We start from the raw sequence: 23,537 nt of genomic DNA, 5'->3' as shown, positions 1-23,537 counted from the left end.
GAGCCCTGTGGTTTTCAATGGAGATCTCCGGTTTGAGGAAAAAGCTGCAGGCTCAGGCAAGGAGGTTTCCTGAAGGCAACCACTGGCAGGAAAGGTAAGTTGAGTTCTTAGGGGATGACTGGACACCATCGGTTGGGCCACTCAAGGCTGTGGGGCTTCAGATGTCTTTAGGCGTTGGGTCTTCTTACCAGCTCTGGTTGCGATCAGGGGACCCCTCAGGTTGAGGCTGCAGGAGTCGGTCTGAAGCTCGAGGTAGGCCCAGGATCACCAGATCCCAGGTCAGGATCGCTGGGGAGATATCCTTGTGGTGTTGGGCCCCTCGAACTCCAGCCGTGGGCATTGGGCGCAGAACCGCGGAGCCGCCTGGATCCAGGTTCTTTGATGGAGTCTTTGCTTGAGCAAATCTGGTGCTCACAGGAGACAGAGTCATTCTGATGAAGGCAGGGGTAGGTCCTCCAGGTTCTGGGTGGCTACTGGCTGTGGGACACGCCGGGGTTTCACTGTTTGCAGGTCGAAGTCGGGACAGGCCGGTAGGGCTGGGGCCAAAGCAGTTGGTGTCTTCTTCTTTCTTCTTCACACAGCTATTCGGTCCTTCTTCTTTCTTCTTCTCTGATCTGTAGAGGCAAGGTTCAGGGTCGCCCCTAAATATTACATTTTGGGGCGTTACTGGGGTGTGCAGGTTGGGACTAATAGGTCCCTTCCTTGGAGTGAGTACAGTGGGACGGGGGCATGAGCCTCTCTCTAATTGGCTGTCTCCCCATATCTTCAAGATGAAGGGAGCTGAGACGTGTGCTTCACCTCACTTCCCCCACTTGAGGGGTGGGGTTGGCAAAGGTGGGCACATATCTCTGCCTCATTTGGTTTTCCCGCTGATTCTCCCACCCAAAGTAGGGGCCAGAACCGGTGGGAGCCAGTTGCTGGGGGCTACAAAAGCATTCCCTTCATGGACCCAGCCCTTCCTGGGGGAAGAGGAATGGCACATCTTCCCTGGATGGGCTTTGTTTCTGGACCCAGAGAGTGAAGGCCCTCTACCCAGGGGTCCAGAAATCTGCCTGGTGGTGGCAAATGGTGGGCAGCTATTCAGGAACCACACCAGGGCTGGTCGTTTTTCAGGGGGCATCTCTAAGATGCTCTCTGAGTGTATTTTACATTAAATCCCACTCTGGCATCAGTGGGTTTAATGTGCTGAGAAGTTTGCTACCAAACTTCCCAGGTTTCAGTAAAGCCATCATGGAGGTGTGGAGTTCATAGTGACCAACTCCCAGGCCATAAACTCTTTATGGCTTTGCTGCACTTACAATGTCTAAGAATGGACTGATACACTGTAGGAATACAGTGCTCATGCAACTGTACTCTCACCTGTGGTCTAGTGCACCCTACTAGAGGGGTAATTTACCTAGGCAACAGGTAGTGGATTGTTGGCATGGCACATAGGGATGCGAGCCATGTCAATTCTTCACTTTTCTCTGCACCAAAACATACCGCCTGCAATGGCAGAGTGTGGGTGTCAAGGTGCAGTGCCTCTAAAGATGGCACAATAGATGCTGCCTCCCTTAGAGGCCTTCCCTGGTCAACATGCCCTTGGTACCAATAGTACTTTTAACAAGGGGCTTACCTGTGGCCAGAGACATGCTAATTGTGTGTACAAAGGTACAGTTTTGTGGAAAGAACACAGGCCCTGGGAACCTGATTGGAAGGGCCCCAGGGCACTTCAAGTCAAAATGCATCAAGTATCAGGCAAAAAATGGGGGGTAGCCATGCAAAAAGGGGCACTTTCCTACATATAGTGTTACCCAATGTCCTAGGTATACTGGGCTAGTCCCTGTTATGGAGGTCGCTCCAGTGTCCTGTGTGAGAAGTTGGCCTGATGTATGATGTCACTAGTTCTAGTGTACACCCTATATCAGTCCAAACAACCCTTATGGTGATTGGTTGTAAAGTCAACCTTATAGACCAGCTATCCTAGTGGTAGCATGGACAAGAGCAGTCTTAGGCTAAACTCTGAATGGCATGTGAAGCCAGCTGTGGTACCATATATAATCCCTTGAATACCAAATGAAAGGACACCACAACAGATATATATATAAAATAAAGTGTATTTATTCTAGTCAAACCCTCAGCACTCTTTATGAGATTCGAGGTAAGTACAACACAGTCTTATTTAAGCATACATTAAGTCACACAGGTAAGTAATACAGTTAGGCCCTAGGGGCCACACAAACCATATACTAAAGAAGTGGTATAAGGACCACTGTCACGGAAATAGAATAGGCCTAGGCCTAGGGAATCGCTGAGGCTATACTACACTACCAACAGTTAGGAAGTGGGAGGCCCACGGGATTCAGGTGCCGAGTGGAAACACTCACGCATAATGCGTATAATCGATAGAAATAGTACAGTTCTGAAATAAGCAGTTTTAGGACACTTCTGGAGTAGCTAGAAAGTCGAGACTCTGAAACTAGACCCTAGGATAGTCAATACCCTTGTAGGCACCGAAGTACCCAAGTTACCTAGCCCACGGGCTGCGGGTGCATAGGTGTGAACTTGCGTCGGGTTTCGTCGTGGACTTCTATGGATGCCTGAAGGAAAGTTGCTGACAGGCAGTCAGTGCAGAGTGTCCGGTGGATCCCAAGACCAGGATCAAGAAGGAAGGGTACCTGCAAGCAGAAGGGACAGAGTCAAGGTCACTAGCCAGTGACCACATGGAACCAGGAAGGAACCAGGCGATGTCGTGAAGATTGCAGGTGAAGGGTGAAGCTTGTCGCAGCAGCCACGGGTGCAAGGAGACGTCGAGGACGACCAGGACCAGTAGGCGAGCTGTCCAACGAAGGCTCTTGCTGTCAGCGGCGTCGAAGTCGAAGTAGGACTCACCAAGCCTTGGCAAGCGGAACCCACGCAGAATGGAGGACTTGCTTCTGGTGCAGACCAGGAAGGTCTGGGGTACTTCTCTTTTGCAGAGGAGCAGGAGCCAGTCTGGAGGAGCCAAACCAGCAGTGAAGATTTAAAGGTGTGTCGTCGCAAAGGCCGCTAGCCAACTGGCAAGCAACCGGACAGACGCGGCAAGCAGGAAAATGCAGAAGGGCCCCACGCAGGACTCGTGGAGTGTGGGGGGCTGATCTTCGGTGCAGATGGTGCTTGGGGTGGGGGCTTCTCAATCCCCAGTGCACAACTTCGAGGGTACCTCAGAAGCTGCGATGGAAGATACTCGCCACTTTTCCCAGTTAGCCGGCCCAACGTCTCTCGTCGCCTCCACGGATCTCAGCTCGGCTGTGGATGTGGATCAGGGTCGGAGAAGTCTGGAAGTCAAGGCTCTGGTCGGGCTCTGCAGTCGGTCCCTCGTAGAGCTTCAGCAAAGCAAAGGGTAGTCTCTTGATGGTGCCTGTTTGCACAGGGTAGCCACTCCTTGGCCACAAGGGAGATTCTTCAGTCTTCTTCTTTCGTCGAATGTCGAAGGTCCAGAGTTTCTGTTCAAGTTGCAGGTTCAGGATAATCTCCTTTAGCAGGGCCCAACTAGCTACTAATATACTGGGCTAGTGGGCTGGGCTACCTGCAAGGTCCCTCCTATGGGTGGGACCAGGAAGGGGAGTGGCTACACCCCCTTTCCTTTGTCCAGTTTCGCACCAGAGCTGGGGCTGGAGAGCCCCAGCACCGGTTTGAACTGGACTATGCATGGAGCACCTTGTGTGCCCCAGGCATGTCTCATTCCTTTCAGCCCTCCCTTCCCCCAATACACTAAAGTCTGTCTGGTGAGGTGCTAGCACCTCCCCAAGCAGGAAACCTATTGTCCAGGCCTCCCTGGCTGGGAGGGCTCCCAGCAGCAGGAGGTCAGACTCGTGTCTGTGGCAGCAGCATCCATTTTGTGATGCTGAGGCTTTGGTGAGAGTTAAACAGCAAAGTAGGATTTTAACATGTCTCTCCCTCTAGAAGGGAGGAATAGTATCCTCATCACCAGAAATGGTATGGGGGTATTATTCCAAAGTGTTAGACACCTTACACGACATGTTTTGATAAAGCCAAACCATAGTTACCATAACCGTTTAAGATTATAAGGTACTTTAAGAGTATATGGTAGGCTATATCGTAGAACAGCTATAAGGACATGGTTCCGAAAGCTGCAGACAGGTTCAGCTCATGCTAGAGCACCATCTCACATATTACCAAGCACTCTGCCCCCAGGATTGTTAAGGCCTGCCATAGGAGTGGCTGATAGGTACACATGTGTCTATATATAAGGTAGGTATAGGAATACTACACCTAAGCAAGGGGTGATTACACGACCTTGCCCCAGCTGAGTGATCAGCCAGTTGTGTCATAATGGAAGGACAGGCCAGGGGTGGCATAATACATACTGCAGCCCCTGGTAGGCCTAGGGTACACCTATGCCCTGGGTACCTAGGGTACACTGTACAGGGTCCAATAAGGTGATCCTTACCAATTGGGTATGTACCTAGGGTACATGGAGTCCATTTTACAGAGAGATCAGACAGCCTGAGACCCTGAATGGCAGGATCTCAGGCCAACTAAGTCGAAAAACCAGCTAGACACTAGGCAAAAAGTTGGGGGTAACCATAGTCAGATATCCACCTTCCTACATCCTGACTCTTTTCAATAAATTAAAACATGATGCATTGGCAAAACCAATAGGTGTCGCTGATGCGAGATCTGTTGACTTTGTAAATGTTTTGTAAATGCTGTACAGCATGGTGGGAAGTTAAAAACAAAAAGTGCAAAGACGAGGTCAACACTTTTCATTTTTTTGTTTTCAAATATGACACACAGTAGACATGCTGCTGTACAACGTGGCTTAAAAAACACTAACAACTCCAAATAGCCCAGCTATTTTGATTTGTCGATGTTTTTTTAGTCATGTTTTACAGAAGTGTAGCTGGCTTCTGTGCAGCATAGCTGAAAGTAGAAAAAAAGTGCTATGACATGGCCACATTGACTGAGTCATAGTGCTTTTTACGTTCACAACTGTTGCGTTCAGTACATTCACAGCGAGACTTGTGAGTGGCTGTCTGAAGGCTCTGCGTCGCTATGTCGCTTGGAGTTCTGAGTTTGCAGAGTTTGCGGATGTTGGCGTTCTCGGCTCTGGGCATCCGCGACCCTATATTACGGTGCTCTGCCGCAGCCATCGAATTTCAGGCCAAACTTACAGGCGGCTCGGCCAGCTACATCCTCCTGTGTCTGTGGGGGGGGAAGGGGGGCACCAGCGACTTTGGCAGCTTCTGCAGGCTCAGGTCACGGTTTGGCCCAACTGTGGCTGAGGCTGTGGACCACGGCAGGAACCGAGGCTGCGAATGTGGCTGCAGCTCCAGGCAGACTCGTCCGTCAGGCGAGGCTTGGCTGCGCGGCCACCATGGTAATGCAAGAGTCCATAGGGGCCCATTGCTATGCAGAGGTGGGTGCAATTCAGCCTGACCCATCCTGACCGAGCCTGAGTCTGAGCCTGACATACCAACAAGACAGCAGCCATCAAGGCAGCCAGGTTCCAAAGGGGATAAAAGGATTTGGAACTTGGGGCCACAACATAGATAACAGTAGCGGCTCCTGGAGGGAGTGCCACCGGGCGGTGACACGGGGCGGGGGAGGGGCAGGGTAGGGGGTAGTAAACTCCGGAATACGGCCGAACGGAGGTAAGTAAACATAAATAAATAAAAACGAATTTCCTTGCGCGCGCTGCATCGCCAGGCAGCTCAGGGGCCTGGGTACAGGGCAGGAACTAGGCTCAGGGCCTCTTGACTGTGGTGCAGAAGCAACCAGCAGTAGGTTGGTGCAGCTTGCGCCATGCCGAGGGGACCATACACCCAAACAGCGACCTCTCTTACCATCTATCAAACTAAACACCTATGAAAATGGGCAGTAGGAGCTGAATGAACTGGGCAGAACAGTGCTACCAATCTTAAACAGTACAGTATCTACAAAGTCCATTACGTATAAAGTACCCAAACAACATAAAACATCTGAACTGCAACCTATCTCAAATTTGCAAAACACACCTGAAACTGACAACCTTCTGTGCAAGTTGGAAACTTCCACACCAGTTATTTAAGAACTACAAGTGCTTCACAAAACTGAGTGAGAAACTAAGGGGATTGAGGAAAAGAAAGCAAAAAGAACCAAGTGACTTAGTGAGGGCAGTCAAACTTGCAACAATAATGAAAAATTCCCTAGTAATCATGATGGAAAGTTTCAATTCTATTAAGGACACGGAGACGAGGATTATGCTTTACTTTCTTTATTCCTTTTTCCAGCAGTAACTTAAAACTTAAACTTTCAAAATGAAAAACTAAAGTTCCCATTAAGCACTCCGCAAGGGTCATTTCCAATCCACCAATAGGTAGCCTCCGAGGGATCCAAAGGTATGCACTTCCTTTTCAACCTCCTCTTTCTTGACAGCGAACCCTTTATCATTAAGCTTTGTTATTCAGTCTTGGAACTTTCAGCTCCTGAAAGAAGACCAGAACAGGTCGATGACATCAATTCCTTGCGACATAAAGTCATACTAGCAACCATGATATAAGCAAAATAGAGCACCTTACAATCTAATATTGCATAATACTAACAAGACATTTCTAGAAAGGAAAACGCTTACTTATACCTTACTAGTTCTTTCTGTCTCAAAGTCTGTATGACTAAACATTTACGGGATGGGCAATAGGTTTCCCCGAGCCTCGGGAGGAGTAATCCTCGTCTCCGCGTCCTTAATAGAATTGAAACTTTCCGTCATGATTACTAGGAAGTTTTTCATTCTATGTCTAGACCGGAGGCGAGGATTATGCTTGTTTAAAGCTTATCCACCACCAATGACGCCATGTCTACGACTGGTTTGAAGTAAAATCTCTTGAACATCGAGTCCGATGACCAGTCTGTGGTGTTTATGATATCTTTGAGTCTGGCCCCCAGAGAAAAGTCCTTCGAAGCCATAGCGCCCCTCACAGAATGGGCGCCGAACTGCGAGACATTAATACCTGCTTCTTGCATAACCCATCTGATCCAACGGGCTATGGTTGGTGATGAAACCGCTTTGAAAGGTTTCTGTAGGGAAATTAACAATTGACATTCCCCTGGATCTTTGAGACATCTAACAACACACAGTTTAGGTGAATTGTCAAAAGCTGGATATGATACAACCCTGAAGTCAGTTTTGGTTCTGCGCACAATATGGAAAGTTGCTCCCTGTGTGGTGAATACTCTGCCCGAGATGTCCAGGGCTTGAACATCAGAAACCCTTGACATGACACTAGACATAGGAGCATGGCCAGTTTAGCCGACAGTTCCTTATGGGACAGATACTTGTTAGGTTGCCAAGACTGGAACAGGTAAAGAACTTTATTGACATCCTATAGAGAGGAATACTGGGGATCCGGAGGCAAGGTGAGGCGAATTCCTCTCATTAGTCTGTAAATCAGCTGATGTTCCCTAGCCGAGGCCCCCTGAATGGGTACATGACCCACCAAAATAGCTGATCTGTAAGAGTGAATGGTATGGTACCCTTAGCCCTGGGTCGCCAAGGAGGCCAAAACATTTATGATAGCTACCACTTCGCACCCCATGGGATCGTCGTCGTTCCGTATACACCAACTGACCCATCTGGCCCATGCGGACTTGTAGCGTCTGCATGTGCTGTCGGGCCACGCTGCTCCCAGAAGTTCCTGACCCTCTCCCGATAGGCCTGAGACTCTCCAACGGTGCCTGAAAGCCGCCATGCCAATAATGGCATCCGCCCCTGCTGGACTAACGGGTGGGGATTGCCATAGGGATCCTTCAGAATAAATTGATCTCTAGGTAGAAGTATTGTAGAATCTCAGGAAAGTTCCAGAAGGACTGCAAACCAAACTTGAGACCTCCAATACAGGGTGATAAACACCACCTTCGTCTGTTGCTGGCATATGAGAGTGGTGAGCCGCATTATCATCACAAAAGGGGGAAAGGCGTAGCCTGTTTTCCCTGACCAGTCTTGGAGGAAAGCATCTGTCGCTGTTGCCAGAGGATCTCTTTTCCAGCTGAAAAACCTCTGTAGCTGGTGATCCAGACATGACGCAAACAAATCTACTGTGAACGGACCCCAAGGAAGGTGGAGTCTCTGGAATACTGATGGGCAAAGTTGCCACAGGCTCATGTCTGACCAGCTCCTGCAGCACCAGTCCGCTATCCCATTGGAAACCCCTTGGAGATATTCCGCTGTCACTGAAATGTTGTGTGATAGGCAAAAAGATATTTTGCTTGATCCGCTAGCGCCATGGACATTGTTCCCCCCAGATGATTGACGTAACGGAGCGCTGAGACATTGTCCATCTTCAAGAGGACATTGCAAGCTATTTTGTCCTTTGTCCAACATTGGAATGCGAAGGAACCCACCATTAACTCCAGGCAGTTGACATGAAGGTTGCTTTCTGTGGCAGACCACTTTCCTCCTGTGAAGGAGTCCCCGCATTGCGCTCCCCATCCAGACTTGCTGGCGTCTGATTCTATCACCAAGTCTGGATCGCAGCCGAATATGGCCCTGCCGTTCCAGGCCTCTGTGTTCTACCAACCACCTCATCTCTGTGCGCACCTCTTCCTTAACCGGCACATGATCCGAATATTGCAGGCCTCTGCACAGGTGAGTGGCTTTCAGGCGTTGCAGAACCCTGTAGTGAAGCATCTCTGGAAAGATTACCTGGATTGACAAGAAGAGGAAACCTAGAAAACGTGCTATTTGCCTCAACGAGGTGGAGGGATGAGCTAGCATTCTCCTGAGTTCCCTGCGGATTTTGGTAATCTTCCACGCAGGTAGACTCAGGGACCTTGCAGACATCCTACCTGTGTTTAAAAAAAAAAAAAAGTGTTAGCAAACACTGCCGGTTGCAGCAGCCGGGACTCTGAGACTCTGCTCTGTGGGGGCCGGGGGATTCCAGTGATTGTCAAAGTGGAGATGCAGGGGCCTAAGAGGTGAAATACAACAAAGCTTTATTAACATGTAAATGGTCTTTTAAAGACCTGTGAAGTACTCAGTGTGGCTGTGTGTGCGTGTTGGGAAGCTGTCTCAGCCTGGGCTGAGGGCTGATACACACATGGGGTGAGATGACAGAGGGTGACGGAGGGAGGAGAGGGAGACAGAGGGAGAGGCAGGGAGACCGATGGTGACAGAGAGGGACACAGAGGCGCAGTCTGGGGGAGGGAGGGAGAGGGAGGGAGGCATAGGGAGGGAGAGGAAGGGAGACAGACAGAGACACAGAGAGAGGGAGGCAAAGAGGGAGGCAGAGAGGGAGAGAGACAGAGGGAGGGAGAGAGACGGACGGAGGGAGGGAGACGGAGAGAGACGGAGGGAGGGAGACGGAGAGAGACGGAGGGAGAGGGAGGGAGACAGAGGGAGGGAGAGAGACAGGGAGAGATAGAGGCAGGGAGACAGAGAGAGACGGAGGGAGGGAGACAGAGGGAGGGAGACGGAGGGAGATGGATGGGGACGGAGGGAGAGGGAGGGAGGGAGGGAGACAGACAGACGGAGGGAGAGAGAGGGAGGGAGGGAGACGGAGGGAGACAGAGGGAGGAAGGGAGTCAGAGGGAGACAGAGGGAGACAGAGGGAGGAAGGGAGACCGAGGGAGACCGAGGGAGGGAGGGAGACAGAGGGAGGAAGGGAGACAGAGGGTGACAGAGGAAGGGAGGGAGACGGGGAGAGAGACAGAGGGAGAGAGACAGAGACACAGGAAGGGAGAGAGACAGGGAGAGTGACAGGAAGAGAGACAGGGAGAGATAGAGGGAGGGAGACAGAGAGAGAGACGGATGGAGGGAGACAGAGGGAGGGAGGGAGATGGAGGGAGACAGAGGGAGGGAGGGAGACAGGGAGAGATAGAGGGAGGGAGACAGAGAGAGAGACGGAGGGAAGGAGATGGAGGGAGGGAGACGGAGGGAGACAGAGGGAGGGAGGGAGACAGAGAGAGAGACGGAGGGAGGGAGACAGAGGGAGGGAGACGGAGGGAGACAGAGGGAGGGAGAGAGACAGGGAGAGATAGAGGGATGGAGACAGAGAGAGAGACGGAGGGAAGGAGATGGAGGGAGACAGAGGGAGACGGAGGGAGATAGAGACGGAGGGAGAGGGAGGAGAGGGAGACGGAGGGAGATGGAGACGGAGGGAGAGGGAGGAGAGGGAGACAGAGGGAGGGAGGGAGACAGGGAGGGAGACAGAGGTAGAGAGACAGAGGGAGAGAGACGGAGGGAGGGAGACGGAGGGAGGGAGACGGAGGGATGGAGACGGAGGGAGGGAGACGGAGGGAGGGAGGGAGAGAGACAGGGAGAGATAGAGGGAGGAAGACAGAGAGAGACGGACGGAGGGAGGGAGACGGAGGGAGGGAGACGGAGGGAGGGAGACGGAGGGAGGGAGGGAGACGGAGGGAGAGAGGGAGATGGAGGGAGGGAGACGGAGGGAGAGAGGGAGATGGAGGAAAGGAGACGGAGGGAGGGAGACGGAGGGAGGGAGACGGAGGGAGGGAGACAGAAGGAGACAGAGGGAGGGAGGGAGACAGGGAGGTAGGGAGATCAAAGGAGGGAGACAGGGAGGGAGGGAGATGGAGGGAGGGAGGGAGACAGAGGGAGATGGAGACGGCGGGGGGGGAAGGAGATGGAGACGAAGGGAGAGGGAGGAGAGGGAGACAGAGGGAGGGAGGGAGACAGGGAGGGAGACAGAGCGAGAGAGACAGAGGGAGAGAGACAGAAGGAGAGAGACAGAGGGAGGGAGACAGAGGGAGAGAGACAGAGGGAGAGAGACAGAGGGAGGGAGAGAGAGGGAGGGAGACAGAGGGAGGGAGACGGAGGGAGGGAGAGAGACGGAGGGAGACGGAGGGAGGGAGATGGAGGGAGGGAGATGGAGACAGGGAGGGAGACGTAGGGAGAGGGAGGGAGACGGAGAGAGAGAGAGACGGAGGGAGAGGGAGGGAGATGGAGGGAGAGAGACGGAGGGAGAGGGACGGAGGCGTAGGGAGGGAGAGGGAGGGAGACCGAGGGAGAGAGAGGGAGGGAGACGGAGGGAGATGGGGGGAGACGGAGGGAGAGAGACGGGGAGAGGGAAGAAGACGGAGGGAGGGAGACGGAGGGAGGGAGACGGAGGGAGGGAGATGGAGGGAGGGAGATGGAGGGAGGGAGACAGAGGGAGTGAGAGAGAGACAGAGGGAGACAGAGGGAGGGAGGGAGAGGGAGACACAGGGAGGGAGAGGGAGGGACAGGGAGGGAGAGGGAGGGACAGGGAGGGACAGGGAGGGAGAGGAAGGGAGAGGGAGGGAGGGAGGGACAGGGAGGGAGAGGGAGGGAGAGGGAGGGGGAGAGGGAGGGAGGGAGGGAGAGGGAGGGGGAGAGAGGGAGGGAGAGGAGGGAGGGAGAGGGAGGGAGAGAGAGGGAGAGAGAGGGAGGGAGAGGGATGTGTGTATGCCGGGTCTGGTGACTCATTGGACGAAGGCATCTGCTGCAGGGACCTGTGTTCAACCTCAGGGTCACACTTTTTTTTTTGCTTTAGCCCCGCCCCTCCCCCTCTGACCCCGCCCCCACCGGTGCGGCCCTCTGCTACAAACCACACTGTAAATTTGGCCCCCGAGAGAAAGTTTGTGAGTACCCATGCTTTAAGGTATAGGTGAGAAAGTGCAGTACAGCGTAGACAACTGGCTCCATCCAGTGAAAAACCTCAGTAAGCGCTCTATGCGCTTCCTTTAATAAATGTAGCCCGTGAAGGCCATTACTTTTGGCGGGTCAAAAGGCACTAATTTGGGTGCTCCCCAGGAGCTAAGGATACTCCCAATCCTCAAGGGGCGACTCACCCTTCAGGTCTCAACCGGGCGTCTTGCGTCTGGCCCTCCCCCAAAGCCTCCTGTGCACTGCTGGTGCTCGCGTGTACCGCGCTTTCAATACAGACCCGCCGAGCGGGCATAGAAACAATCGAATAGTGATCCGCAGTAACGCGGGCGTCACGAGATGAGGTAGTAAAAAAAATACAGACCCGTTGATCGTGCAGGTGTCAGGGCTTCCAGGCGAGATCCAAGCAGTTGGTGCTGGCGCTGAGAAATGTTGAGCACTCGTTGATCCCGCCAGATAGTACGGCCGGGATTAACGAGACGCGGACACTCGCCCCCTAGGAATCTGACAGAACACCGCACCGCTGCCTGGAATGGAGGGCCGCGAGCAGAGCGTAACAAACACTCCCGCGGCTCCGAAACTGTCATAGAAAGAGTGGAACACCCAAAATACCGCACGCAGATAAAGCGCTACAGATAAAAACAAACAGTAACAAGAGGTCACAATAATTCTAATTACTTAGTGAAGCAATGGAGAGAGAGAAAAATAACGTGTACTTATCTGCTGGAAAACAGGAAAAAAAGAGGAGGTTGAAAAGGAAGTGCATACCTTTGGATCCCTCGAAGGCTGCCTATTGGTGGATTGGACATGACCCTTGTGGAGTGCATCATGGGAACTTTAGTTTTTTGTTTTGAAAATTGAAGTTACTGCTAGAAAAAGGAATAAAGAAAGCAAAGCATAATCCTCGCCTTCGGTCCTGACATAGAATCAAAGTGAATAAGAAGAAGAAAAAAGGTTCACACAGAAACATACCCGATCAACACTTGATGCAGACACACAGCAAACAAGAGCACGACCAGCCCCAGGAGGGGAAGACCAGTGATTTGGGCTCCAAAGATACATCTGAAACACCAGTCTAGAGATTGCGATTTGCAGCGCCCAAAAACTCAATATACAAGTATTTCACGAAAATAAAGGCTGGCGCGGGAGAAAACATGGGCTCCTCCTCGACACAGACGGATGGAACAGTAGCACAGTCCTAACATTCTCACACCACTGAAAGCATAGCTAGCTCCAGCCTAGATGCATCAACCATTGCGGAAATGGTGAAACTGGCAGACACTGCCCTAGAGAAACCCAGCAACCAAAATATGCGTACAAGAGAGATGAGAACCCCTGAGATCATAGAGATCTCCTCAATAATGAACAATGTCGACTTGGCGGAACTGGCAGACACCGCATCAGGAAGAAGTAAACATATAGAGAACACTAGCAACTGAACCACGCCCAGGGCAGAGACAATAGCTTCAGAAGTCATAGAGATCTTTTCAACAATGAACAATGGCTAAACCAGCGCAAAGGTGGATACACTGGCAAAGGCACAGGGACATGGCCCAAATGCCAGTGCTGCGCTCACACAGAGGGAAGAAGACACCTTGGCAATGCCACAACCCAGGCAACAAATTATAGTGGAAGCAATGATCCACCAACTAGCCAACCTCAAGTGCTGCATGATACATAACACGGTAAATAAGAGGACCAAACACATGTTCAACACCGCTGGATAAACCCAGTTCAGGGCAATAGCATAAATTGCTGTAGTAAAACTGGCCGACATGGGTTGCCGAGATAACAACAGGGAAGTAGAGCCAATGGCGGCCCCAAGTCGAACATCCAGGGAGGATCACTTGCTGAGCTATTGCCCAACATGCAGGGAGGTCCCCGAATCAATTATAAATACCATAAATCCCTCCTTACTAGAGGCAATAAAAGCGCTGACTTGGAAATCGCATTCATACATGAAAGCAACTCACATTGTGAGAAACCCCTCCCGCAACAAGTGTTAGGGGCCAAGACGGATAAAGAGCAGTCAAACAACGTGTTTGCATAACTAGAACACAAATCAAAATCAACTAGCGGGGTGTGACACCAACAAGCAGTCGCAACACACCAAAATTCCGACTTCATCATGCTCTCAAGAAGAAGAAATTGACCATGATTTGCCCCCAGTAAAGGCCACCGATAATAGTAGTGCTGAAGAATGCATTGACACTCTGAGGAGGGCCAAGCAGGCAACCAATGCAGATGCAGGGGCGACGGCTATGACGATACAGCTGACTCGAAGGCAAAAGAAAAAACAAGCATTGGCATAGCCAATAGGTCTCGCATTTGGGACCTTATAAGTGTTTAGCCATGCAACAGTTGGTGTTGTTGCACCAAGGATATTCTGCTGCATAACTAAATACTTATAAATTGCAAAAGGGCCCAATGTGATGACTGTTATCTCATGACTAACATGATTCATGTGTAAGCAATTCAATATGTATGCTGATCACAAATTTTAGGAAATTGCCATCACTCCTGTTGGCTGATGTCAGAGGCGGTATGACTGGTGTTATTAAGCATGTTGCATGAATATGTACGGTCTTTGTAATCTGAGTGATAGCTCTGGTGTCTGAGCCTGTGAAAGCAGTCCAAATCAAGAGATAGCTCTGCTGTCTACTCAAAGAGATTGTAATTTCTATGTAACTTTTTATTTTCCACTATGTCCCTTCCAAGTAAATTCTGAGTTATGCTATATAACCAAAAAATCTTGAATTGACGGGGCCGGAAAATAAAAGAATGTGCAAGGTAGAAGTGGAGCACGAGGCTATGATGATAGTATGACATGTCAAATTAAATACAGAGATTATTTAAACTGCCTTTAAAATCGATGGGCTTTTAGCCTATATGTAGGGGAAAAGAAACAAAAACCTGTTTTGACACCATAGTTTTATCAAAACATCATACGGTGTGAACCCCCAGTAGGTGTGGGGAAGATGCCATACTCGCTTGGCACACCCATAAAAGCAATGGAGTCTTTTTATGAGTGCTCCTTCAGAGCTGGCATAAATACACGATCGATTTTTTTAGCTTATTTATTTTAAAATTGTGTTGAAAGTATATAGTTAAGCCCCATTTATTTCAAAATGTTCCCGAAGGACACATATACAACTGATACAACATGGGGAGCTGTGCTTTCTGTTGTTCACTCTGTACAATTCAACCCAACTATTTACACGACAACACCCCAACACTTTAAACGTTCACCAGCTGCCACTTTCATGGGATGGGTGAATGACCAGTAGACCCAGAGAAAATGAAGAAGGTATGACTGCTACTCTGTGGAGGAGTGCGGGGAGCTTTACTGTGTATGTATACACTAACATAGAGAGCCCATGCCTAGCAGGCTGAGACGTTGAGTTTTTTTATGGAGCGCAGCATAAAGTGTATTTTGTTCATGGCCTTGCTGTTTGGGCTAGACCATCTCCCATGGGGTTTGTCTAAGACAGATTTATATATGTCTGTAACAGTTCTTTTTTTGTGCTTGCCATCTTTTTGCGTTTGCTAGCAGGACACGTATGGGTACACCATGTCAAGAAGTCTAACAGCCTACTGGAAAGGTGGAATTTGTCTGACATCTTCATTACAACCTCATTTGTGCATGAGGTGAGCGGTTGGCTAGTCTGAACAAAGGAATGATGGAATTGCAATTACCAGTGGATAAGATCTATTTAAAAATCTACGTCAAATTTATATTTAGCTTTTCCACTCCTGGCCTATTGGCACTTCTTTTATTTCAAAGACAGTTTGGTAACATCTCTATATTTGTCTTGGCCCAACAATATTAACCTTATATAATGCTTGTTGCTTCAGTCTAGTACCTTTAGGGCACTGTAAACAGTGGGTACTTCTCTTCCCGAGCATCAAAGTAGCTCTTTGTATTAGTCTTAGATAGATGAGTGTAAAATTCATCATTTGGCCTGAAGATTTCATTTATGTATTTATGCATTTTTTTTAATAGTGTGGACATTGCCCAAAAGTGTTAGAGAGCTTTAAAATAGAAATAGATCATTACATAAGGTACAAATTCACATAATTCGAAGATGTTGACACATTAGAGTATAAAAGATCATTACATAAGGCACAAATTTACATTATGGGAAAAAGCAGGTACATTTAACAAATCACGAACATTGGAAAACATTGGAGTGTAGTGTATGTTGCAATGACATAAATTTGCTTAACAGGATGCTGATTGGTGGCACGTTCAATATGGACTCTAGTGAAAAGGGGGTGGCTCGGTAAATCTCAAGTCATCGAACGGTACAGAGAATAAACCAGAGAGGTCAAAAGTGGGGAGTAGCTAAAATGCCTTTGAAGGATTAAAAGAAACTTTCCAAATTGGTAATGCATGGGTTCAGAGGTAAGGCGCTTCCTGAGAAGGCTTGAGCCATCATAAATTGTTCCTTTTTAAAGGTTGGGGGTTCTAGCAGCAGTGCCCCCAGATATCTAATGTTTGTTAGCCAGGTAACCTGAAGTGGAAGCGTGTAGGGCCTTATGGGTGATACAGGGCGTCATGTACATGGCCCTGGCTTGATTGGGCATACTGAGGGCTTTAAGTGGGATGAAAAAACTGTGGGGGGGGGGGTGTTTCAAAGGGGCGTGGCTGATGTAATTAAGAGCATGGCTTATAGGCATGTAAACTAAAAATCTGTGCTTAGCATAGTGTGCCGCCCGACTGGTATTTTGCTGCTACTGTCATTGCATCCACATATATAAACCAACAAGTAACATTACACCTACACCAAGCCAGATCTATTGGCTTTGTCAATGGTTGTTAGTTGCATAAGATAAATAAGCAAAAACTATGGCTTCATTGTATATAACACTGAAAATGCTTGAGTTCTGACATAATGGAACTGTGAAAGAACAATACCGAGTCTCTTTGGAGTTGCAGCAAAGGCAGTGAAGGATGGTACTGCTGCAGTTAAGATTTATTTTCATGCTGAGGGTGAGGGCAAAAATAGAGAGACCGATAGGTACCCATTTCAGCACCGGCTTTTAAGAACTGCCGGTGTTGAGCACCGGCAGGACCCGGCCCACTTAAAGCTCTGGCCATACTGTATGCCGATTTTCTGAGAAGATGCAGCAGACACATTAACTCACTAAGCCATTCTGTTTGAATAAACTGCATCATTGCCTCTATAAAATTCGCTCTTTTAAAAGAACACTGGATCTGACGCTCGTGAGCAGAACACAATGCGTTCGGTCGGTCGCACAGAATGTGCGCCATGAAAGTTGTCTCCAATGCATATGTCAAGCTCTCCCAAACATGACACCCACGCCCTGGACATTGTTGAGGTCAGAGCGGGCACCCTTCCAAAGGGCTGAAACTTTTCAGACTTCTGCAGGCATGGCTCGTCACGGAGGAAGCATTTGCCTGTATTTGTATTTGTATGCGGTATTTATAAAGCGCAACTATCACTCAACGGGTATCTTGGCACTATAATCCGTGACTCATCAATTAGTGGAAGGCAGCGGAAGTGGGTTTGACAGGAGGTCCTCAGAGCTGTCAGGTTCTGAGGAACAGCCATGTTTTGACCTTTTTTCTAAACTGCAGGAGGTCACGAGACTGTCTAATTTCCACAGGAAGGTTATTCCAGAGTTTGGCAGCAGCTGAGCTAAACGCCCTACCTCCTGATTTGACTCTTTGAATTTTGGGGGCTCTCACTAGACATGCAGTGGAAGAGCGAAGGCATCTTGTTGAAATATACCATGCAAAGGTCTCCTGAAGGCGTTTGGCTCCAAAACCGTGAAGGGCCTTGAAAACCAGGCAGAGAGACTTGAACTGAACTCTTTGCCTTATTGGTAGCCAATGAAGCTCTGCAAGGGCCAAAGAGCCTGATGAGCGACGTGGTTTCATCAGTGCCAATTTGGCCGCCAAGGTTTGGACTCTTTGAAGACGTTCAATCAAAGATTTTGGGGCCTCCAGTAGTAGGGCGTTGCAATAATCTAACCTACTGAGGATGATACTTCCAATGATCAGCGCTCTGGCCGTCCTTGGCAACAGTGGGAGGATCTTCCTCAAAGCTGTGATCAGGGAAAAACAGTTCCCCACCGACTTGTTTACATGTGTTTCCAGAGTTAAGTTAGCATCAAGCATAACTCCCAGATTACATACTGCTGTGGCCGGGACCAGAGAAGAAGTAGTTGGAGCAGGCCAAAAATTGTCAGGAAATGGGGGGGGGAACTTTCCCCACAGCACAATATAAAACTTCAGTCTTGTCTGAGTTAAATTGATGTGAGTTAGCTCTTAGCCAGTGGGCAGTGTCCTGCATGCATTCATGAAATGTTGCCAGGGAGATGGACTGATATCCCTCAAGGGAGAAGAAACGCTGAGTGTCGTCGGCATAGTTCACCAATTTCACACCATGCGCCTTTATGATTTCAATCAAGGGTATCATATAGATGTTAAAGAGAATAGGGCTCATCGCCGATCCCTGAGGAACTCCATGATGGATATTGGAAAACTTAGATTGATACGGTGGGAGAGAGACCGCCTGACATATGCAGGATAAATAGGAGCGGAACCATTCTAGAGCCGTGTCCAACCTCTTCCAGCCTGATCAGCAGAATGTCATCGTTGACCGTGTCAAAAGCAGCAGACAGGTCAAGCAAAATAAGAATGCCAGATTGTCCCATGTCTGCCCGCAATCGAAGATCGTCTAACACCTTCACTAGAGCAGTCTCAGTTCCATGGTCAGGTCGAAAGCCAAACTGAACCTCATCCAGCCTGGAATTAGATTCCAGGAATTGAGACAGGGTTTTGCTGACAAGTCGTTCAATGATTTTAATCGGATATGGCAACAAAGAAATCGGTCTATAATTACCAGCACAGGTCGGGTCAAGTGTCACTTTTTTCGAGAGTGGAGTAAAAACAGCCCATTTCCAACAGGCTGATACTAGTCCAAAAGTTAAAGAACTATTGCAGATCTGACGCAGAATCGGAAAAAGCTCAGACCCCAATTCTCTCCAGATCTTATGCGGGAGAGGGTCTAGAGGGGAGCCCGATGACACACCCAAGGCAATCCTGTTAAAATTCTCCTCTGAAGGTGGTTCAAAGTAATTCAGGGAGGTCGGTGAACCTGGCTCTACCCCATTTTCCTTTCCTATATCTCACGCCCTGTTGGTATTAGCAGTGGGGCCTTCTTCCCTGGAAAGGTTATTCCCCTTCAATCCATCAATAATGTTACTCATTTTTTCCATAAAGAAGGTTGCTAAGCTATCAAACAGAGCTTGAGTTGGGAGGATTTTGGATTGTGTACTTTCAGGAGCAGCCATATCCTTCACTATTTTAAAAATTGTTCTGGAATTGTTTTTAGAATTTAAAATGATATTGGCAAAGTATTCAGATTTTGCTAATTCATTTCCCTTCCTGTGGTCCACCATTGTAGCCTTCCATCGAGATTTATCCTCGTCCGAGTAAATCTTCCTCCATTTCTCCTCCGCCTACCGGCAAATCAGTTTTAAGGATTTAAGATGATCATTATACCAGCAGGCTGACGGCCGGCCGGCCAGACTTTTTACAGTTCTTTATGGGGCGATCGGATCAAGCCTAATTTTGATCTGGTCATAGAAGTCTATATAATTGTCTTCCACTGACCTCCCATTGTTAAAGTCCTTTCCAAAGGAGAATACCGAGGATGGAGTGGCCTTTCTGTTTAGAAGTCCCTTCCAATCTCTAGTCCTGAACGTCCTTACCTCGCTGGTGGCTAGTCGTGACTTCCTAAGGTCAAATATCTGAAATTTGACCAAATAATGGTCAGACCAGCCGACCGGAAGGATTTCTATTGCTCCCAAGGTTTGTTCTTTAGAAAAGACCAGGTCCAATATGTTTCCCCCTGTATGAGTGGCTTGATTGATCCATTGATGTAAGATCAGGCTCACACAAGACTAAATTAGGTCCCTGTATCCTGAATCCAATTCCCATTAAGCCACAGGTAAAGTCGCCCATAATAATTAAATTAGAATGAGTAAGGGCCATGTTACAGATAGCATATACCAGTCCCTGCATATGGCATGAGCTAACTGCTCCTGGGGGTCTGTAACAGATAATGCCCACCAGTGAGCAGCCGCTAGGGTGAGAAACCCAAAAGTTCAAAATCTTTGATTTCGTCGCTATCTAATTGAGTGAAGTCCAGAGTTTCCTTAAATATAATCCCTACCCCACCTCCTCTTCCACTGGCTCTGGGTTTATGTAGGAATTTGTAGCCTGGGGGACATGCCAAGCCTAGTTCTACCTCCAATCCCAAGTGTGTCCAGGTTTCGGTCATAAAGAGGACATCTAGACAGTGGGAGTCAAGTAACAGCTGGATCTCCACATGGTGTTTGGGTAGGGATCTAACATTAAGCAGCCCCCCCGCCAGGACATCTTTCCTGACAAAGTCAGCCACGGGGCCAGCCGTTTCCTCAAATCGAAATATGCTACTCCTATCACTCATAGACTTACCAATCTGTCTTAGTGCTTCACTAGAGTAGCAGATCTTCCTGATAGAATCATCCCCTTCCCCTAAACGGACAGCATGGCTGGCGCTGGGCGTGGTCGGTGTGCGGACGGACGCAGACGAGGTTGTCTGGGTCGGATATAGATAGTAGGAACTATGAGAGGGCTCAGGAGGTTGTAGGTGGGTGACGAGGAACACGGCAGGGGATCTGACAGGGCAAGCAGAGGCCGGGGGACGTAATGGCACGGAGAGGAGGGAATAGACAGGCAGGCGAAAGGTACAGGGAAGAACAATAAACAAGCATTGGCCGCGCGGCCGTGAAAGTGACGTGGCCACGCTGCCGTGAAAGTGATCGCGATTGCGCGCTCTGTCACAGGGGAGGGGCGAGCCAGACAGAGAGGCAGAGTGAGGCGCGAGCGAGAGGAAAGCCAGATGGCGCCTCTGCTCGTGCCTGTGCGCATAAGGACATAAAGCACATAAGGCCAGCAAAAAAAAATATCAAAAGTTTTGGCATCGGACAAAAAGAAATACCACCACAAATGACAGTATCTGACAACTCAGAAGAGTGGGAGGACAACACAGGAAAAATAAGACCATGGAGGGAGAAGATTTACCCCATTTTCCTCCCAAAAATAGGGACCGAGACACACCCGAACAGGGGCCACAATGCAAAAAAGCTGAGTCACAGGCAGAAATAACAAATACACCATCAAACAAGGGACCACACGTACACCTGATCTATTAGGGAAAAGGGTAAACCACACTCAGATTGTGCCCCAAAAGGCATTTAACGATCGAATTAGGACATATACACAGGTGGTGGGGGAACAGTAACATTGAGGGCAAGGCAGCCACACAAATCATTAGCACGCCCTACCATGCGGGCTGCCCCGGGCCCGCGAAGGGGGCCCTCCAAGATGGCAGCCCCCCTTAGTGCCACATGATGGCACATGAGTCAGCCGCCCAGTGTTTGGGACCCCCTAAGGGTCAACATGCCCGTGTCACTTCCGGGCAAGAGTGGGCGGGGGCGAGATACATATACCTCTCCCGCCCACTGGTCACCCTCTTTTCCTGCTGCCCTGATGCCGTTTTCCTCCCCTCCGCTTACCCGGCGAACAGGCAGGGGGTTTGGGGGATGTGTTTATCTAAACGTATTATTTTGTGTTGCAGGCGGAGTTGCAGGGCAATCCAGAGGCTGTAATGTACAGAGGGGTACCCTCTGCACGAGCACCACAAGAGTACAAAGGCCAAATATCTCCAGTGAGGTCCTCGCGTTAGACCCTGGAGGAGCAACGGCACCCTGTTGGTCCTACGGGCGGTTGTGGACCTGAGCAACCAGGGGTTGCCAGCAATGCATCGCCCCCCTTCTGGGGGCGTGAGTAATGGGGTGGACTGGCAGTCCACCGGAGGGAGGGGCTATCTCCTTCCCCAAATCTGGCAAACACCGGTTGGCTAGGGCCACGGTGTAATTTTGCTCATCAGGTGGGCAGGCGGCGAGGGGCTGCCTGCCCTGGGATCACCCGTAAGATAACCCACCATGTTGGCATATTTGTTATGCAAATAAACCTGCAGCAATTTTCTCCACAAAGAAGGTGTCTTGTCTGTTTATTTCTCCAGGATATTGCTGTGGGAGGGATGGGGAGTGTTGCCGATATTGGCACTATGCCACCGGTAACAGCCAAGGAGGAGATAGGAACAGACACAGGAGTAATCAGGCAGGGAGAACATTACAGTAGCCCACAGCAAAATAACTCGCAAAGTGTAGCAGAACAGAACCAGGAATGGAAAATTAGAACCAACGTAGAGAACGGGCACACACAACGCTTTGTGGTAGAAAAAGAGCACAACACAGTCTGCAAAGGTACCATGCAGAGAGACATCTTACGCAGGACTTAATTTTCAGAAAACAAACAAGGCCCTAGAACAGAACGTCTGTAGTCTAGTAACAATGAAAGTCAAATTCTCAAACCACAAACGACCCGATAAAAGGGAGCAAGTGAAGAACGTTCGCCGGAAACTGCGTCCACAGGGCTAATAGTCACCCCTGAGTTCCAGACGAAAGACGCGTGGGACACTCTAAACAGGTCTAACATCATGTACCTCTTACAAAATATACCCACCCTATCCTACCTCACCACGGCACAATTGACTTCTGTGAAATTCCAGAGATACCCGGGGATCAGCCAAAGAGAACCCAGACTAACTGAATAGACAGACAACATTGATGTTCAGAACATTCTTAAAGAAAGGAAACAATTCAATCAATGGGGCATACTTATTAACAAACCAACACTGAAAAATATCCTTATGTCCTATCAGAGAGGCGTTATCTATTTGAGCAACACAAAGAAGCAAGTGGCATCCTGAATGGAACCCAAAAAATAGCACCAGAGATTAGGGAAAGAAAGATCGTAGTCCAATTGACAAGGAGCAGAAGTGAGAATTACCTTATGGATGAATCAACAACGCACACTCGATTGAAACAATCTGTTTGGGCTTAGCTTCCCACACCTCTCTCAATAAAGGGTGCGTTGAACTCCTAGGGGAGACGGAGAAAATTCAAAATTCTGAAAAACTGTGCTTAAGATAATGAGCTGGAATGTGGCAGGCCTGTCTTCCCTCACAGCAAACACAGCGACACTGTAGTATCTTTAGTCTGGCGATATACTTTGCTTTCAAGAAACTTGGTCGATCGTTCCTATCCTGGTCCTAGGGTTCCAAACAATTCACATCCCTGCGCACAAAAAATCTGTTTGGAAGGCCAATGGGTGACCTAGCAATATATGTGAAACTGGATCTGCAAATAAAAGTCAAAGAATGGATCAACAACTCTCGGGATGTACAGACAGTCAGCATGAATGGACTTGCTCTGGATGGAAGGACCACCACAATCTCACTTATAAATCTGTACATTAATCCCCAAAGAGACGTAAAAAACGGCCAATATCAAGAATATCACTGAACAAATAAAAGCATTCTTAAACGAGCAACCTAGGTACGTGTGCATAGTGGCAGGAGCCTTCAACACCCGAGATCTGGACTAGTCTGAGGCAACCTAAGGTGACCATCAACGAACCATACTACAAGCTTGCCCCAAATAATTTGGGCTGGGGACAGCTGACCCTGAAGGGACCAAGGGATGGAAATCAACTCACACTTTCAAAGATATATCAGCTCTAGACTACATCTTTTTAAGTAAACACTTGCTTAAAAGATGAATAAGCTATAGATGTAAACATGGGAGCAATGACATATAAGAACTATAAACCAGCAGGTTGCTCTCAAGAAACATTCGTGGGCCTGTTAAAAAGAATCAAACGGGGCTCAGCCCAACTTGGAGTAATGAAGCAAGCCGGGTAGAGAGGTGGCCCTCATTGCTAGAAAAACTATGTGAGCACCTTTGTTCCAAAAACACAGAAAGCAACTAGTAGCGCCCACAAGAAGATGGC

The 23,537-nt window shown here is 49.1% G+C and overlaps 1 long non-coding RNA gene across 1 annotated transcript; it reads right to left on the bottom strand.

The window, feature by feature from the left end:
* Positions 1 to 6,222: 6,222 nt before the first annotated feature.
* On the bottom strand, positions 6,223 to 12,275 carry LOC146810451 (uncharacterized). The gene is made up of 2 exons (XR_014965689.1): positions 11,967 to 12,275; positions 6,223 to 6,449 (listed from the first exon to the last, which is right to left on the bottom strand). It is a non-coding gene; the product is annotated as an uncharacterized LOC146810451 (long non-coding RNA).
* Between the last annotated feature and the right edge of the window lie 11,262 nt (positions 12,276 to 23,537).

Source organism: Triturus cristatus, chromosome 7, assembly GCF_964204655.1.
Source record: "Triturus cristatus chromosome 7, aTriCri1.1, whole genome shotgun sequence".
Lineage (NCBI taxonomy): Eukaryota > Metazoa > Chordata > Amphibia > Caudata > Salamandridae > Triturus > Triturus cristatus.
Note: the sequence above shows the minus strand (reverse complement) of the source record. Positions and strands in the feature narration are given on the sequence as shown.